Source organism: Cyprinodon variegatus, unplaced genomic scaffold, assembly GCF_000732505.1.
Source record: "Cyprinodon variegatus isolate N-32 unplaced genomic scaffold, C_variegatus-1.0 Scaffold147, whole genome shotgun sequence".
NCBI classification, from domain to species: domain Eukaryota; kingdom Metazoa; phylum Chordata; class Actinopteri; order Cyprinodontiformes; family Cyprinodontidae; genus Cyprinodon; species Cyprinodon variegatus.
Genome location: NW_015150600.1, coordinates 861,404 through 865,141, shown reverse-complemented (window position 1 = coordinate 865,141; position 3,738 = coordinate 861,404).

Here is a 3,738-nt window from a genome sequence, read left to right as displayed (position 1 = left end):
TCTTCCTTCATGGTGCCCATCTACATTAAGATCCAAAATTCTGAGATTAAAGTCAGAATTATAAGAAAAAAGTTAGAATTCTGAGATTAAAGTCAAAATTCTGTGAAAAATGTCAGAATTCTGACTTTTTTCTCATATTAAATTGAAATAATATTTAAAAATCAGTTAACTTTTTTTTTTTTCAGTGGCCCTAATCCTCTTACATATTAGTTTAAAGGAAAGGAAGTTTGCATTTTTTTTCACTAAGAAGTCGCTCTTTACTTCCGCCCATCCTTGCTATGAAATTAGAATGTAAGAAAATAAAAAAGCTAATTACAGAAATGTACTATATGTCATAACCCACATTTTCCATTTCAAAAGATAGAAATTTGTCTTTAAAAGTGTCATACTTGTGGCTGTTTTTTGCTGGAGTTCATAATTTCTACCATTATTGATCTGCCGGCAGGGACTGCACTAAATTATTCTAAGGGGCTGTAAATGGACCCCTTGTCAAAAACAGTTTATTTACTGCAAAGAAGCATGTTTTATTATTTTTTTCTGTACGTTAACAGAAACCCTGCTTGAGCAGGGTTCTTGTGTTCAGATATAAAATTTGGTGAGTTTAGAGTAGTTTCTCCTGGTGTAATAGTGCACACATGCTTGATGCTCTGCTGCTTGTCTTTCACCAGGTGTCACTGTGCAACTGTTTTACACCATCTTGTAATTGACACTTCTGCTCATAAAGGTAACCTGTAAACCATCTGTCCAAACAGTATAAAAGAATGGAAGTGGGGGAAAAAGTTGACATGAAAGAGCTGATCTGGGTCGAGCCTTTGAAATGTGCTTTAGCTGTAATATCAAAGGTGCATACTTGAATATAAGTGGCCCTCCATTGCACATTAGTGTGTTGTGTATGTCGGGGAGGGGTACACATGACAAGTTGCATAAGCTGATAGAGATGCTACACCCTCCCTGAGTTTGAGCGGGTTGACTTGTTTGTTATGTCATCCTTAAAGCTTCAGCTTCACCCTAAAATGAATTTTAGGTCATAAAAATAAGATTTTTTTTTTTCTCTATGTGTATATATAGATATCCCCCCTCTACGGGTATACTTTTTTTAAATATAGTGTTGTTTTTGTTTTTTTTTTCTTTTTCTTTTTTTCTCTAAAGTTGGAATACTTTCTTCATCTTGCACATTCCGTTCCTAAAACTCCAGGCTGCAGCCAGAGCAAAGCGATAGAAGAGTTGCTTCCTGTCAGGGAATTTCAAAATAAAACCACCAGTTTTGATGGTAATGTTTAGCAAACTTCTCCAATCAAAACAGCTTGAATGTTTTTTTTAAAGCATCAATAAAAACTAATGCCATCCATCCAGCTACTGTGTTGTATTTATCAACTACAACTGCAGCAGGTCTGCTCAGTAGATATTTGGCTTCCCACACCTAGAGCTCTCTCTCTTTTACGGACTAAATGTCATGCAAATCTGCATCATTGGACTTAAAGACAACTTGCCCCCCATTGCTGTGAAAAAACAACTATAGGAACACACTTAAACACACATTACTACCTCCCAGTCCAATCTTTTTTCACTAATACCTAAATCTGACTATTGATTAGTCAAACATCTTAACTCTATTCAAATGTAATGGAAGCTGCTGTAAAGAAATACTTTTAAATGACAATAAGGCTTCTTCTTTATTTTACACCAAGTTACAGAGGTAAAAAAGTTCAGGATGAAAGACCAGACATCCAGTCCTGTGCTCCAGATCATAGATTCAATTATTACATAGTAAAATAAACAGTTTAACATAATATGAAAGTATTTCAGTATGTTACTAATGTTGCATGTTACTCATGTGTTAATGCATCAATGATAATTGAGTAATGCTATTGAAACTGGTAAATCAAAACTTTTTCTCTTGTTTGCAGAGAAGCTGCATTTTTTGATTCACAGATTGCTTTCACAACCTCCACATTGCAGGTATCTCTCACTGTAAGCCAGTTTATATATATGCAATTCAAAGTATTGTACAATAATCAAACAAGATCACCATATATAATACACAAAATTATTCATAAAAAATAAGGAGAAAATTTGACTTAAACATGAACTGATAAAATTTAGATAGCACGATTAAAGGCAATACAAAACAAATAATATGTTTACAGTTTCCCGGGAGTTTTTCTCCAAATTAGTGAAGCATAATAACTAAAAGCTGCTTCTCTACGTTTGGTTCTGGATCTGGGTATGCAGAGTAGATTTGAGCCAGAAGACCTGATAGACCGCCGATAAACTGACAAAAAGTATTTTGGTGCAAAGCTATTCAATGATTTATAGACTACCAGAAGTATTTTAGAGTCTATTTTCTGAGTTAAAGGGGAGCCAGTGTAAGGAATTTAGAACTGAGGTGATGTTTTCTACTTTGTCAGCTTTGATGAGGGCGCTAGCAGCAGCTTTCTGGATCGGCTGACGCTGCCTGATAGTATTCTTTTCTATTAAAGATAAATGCATGACAGTTTTCCCAAGGTCCTGCTGAGACATTATTTCTTTAATACTGAAGATGTTCTTTAGGTGGAGGAAGGCTGACCTTGTCGCTGTCTTTATGTGGCTCTGAAGGTTCAGGTCTAAGTCCAACACTAGACCCAAAGCCTGATTGTTGGTTTACAGCTTTATTAACTAAAACTATATGCTAACTTTTGATTACTCTTCCTTTGGTCCAATCCGAAAGCTCTAAAACAAATTGAAGCTGACAGGATTAGTTGCCATGTTGCCAATAGTAGAGCTAAAATGAATTAATTTCACTGTGTCACTTGATCATCACCTGTTGAACTGTTTTATAATTACAGCTCCACCACTACCTTCTTTGAGCCATGTTGGAATTTGAAGACAGGAACCCCAGAAGAGACCAAGCAAGAATTTCAACTTGAAATTATTTCCAGATGACAAACGTCCAACCTGGAACCCAGAAATACCTACATTTGAAGCTGTTTTCATTAAAACCCCAACATAAATCAGGCACTGACATCTATTTGCTAACATTTCATTTCAGTGCATTAGAAAGTTACTTCAATGTATATTTCTTTAACTTTTCTTTATGTGTAAATTTACTGCTGATTACATGGATGTAATTATTTGGGGGGGACAGAGGGGGACATGTCCCCTGTACTTTTTCAAATGTCCGTTTTGGTCCCTTACACGTTTTGTCCAAAAACAATGTGGCGCTACAGTACACAGACAGTCGTTGAGCACTAGGACCAAGAGGAAAACTGAAGCTCAAGATGAGCCCTGACTCCCAAAGGTCCTGATTAGCCCATTGTCTTTTTTTGTGTGATTTGCTGTCACCGCGGTCACTCTTGAGAAGCTAACTTTATTTAACTTTTTTTTTTTTTGCAACTGCTCTGGGAGTGCCACACTCACCAGCTTACACTAACGACAAAGCTTATAGTTAGAGTGGCTCAGGTTATCCTGAGCTATCTCTATAGTTATGCTGCTATAGGCTAAGACTTCTGGAGGACATAGGGACCCCTATTTCATCATTCTGCTTCATTCTATCTCTACTCTCCCACTCTGCAGAGTCTGTTCAATCTCTAACATTCTGCTCTCTCTGCTTTTTCTCATAGTAGCTTCACCTCATCTGATCCTGTTTGTCTATGACACCATCCTGGAGAGAAATATCAGCTATGCTGCTGCCAGCAACACTGTTGTTTATAGATGTTGGAGATCAGCCTGTTTTCCATCCATCCATCCATTTTCGAACAC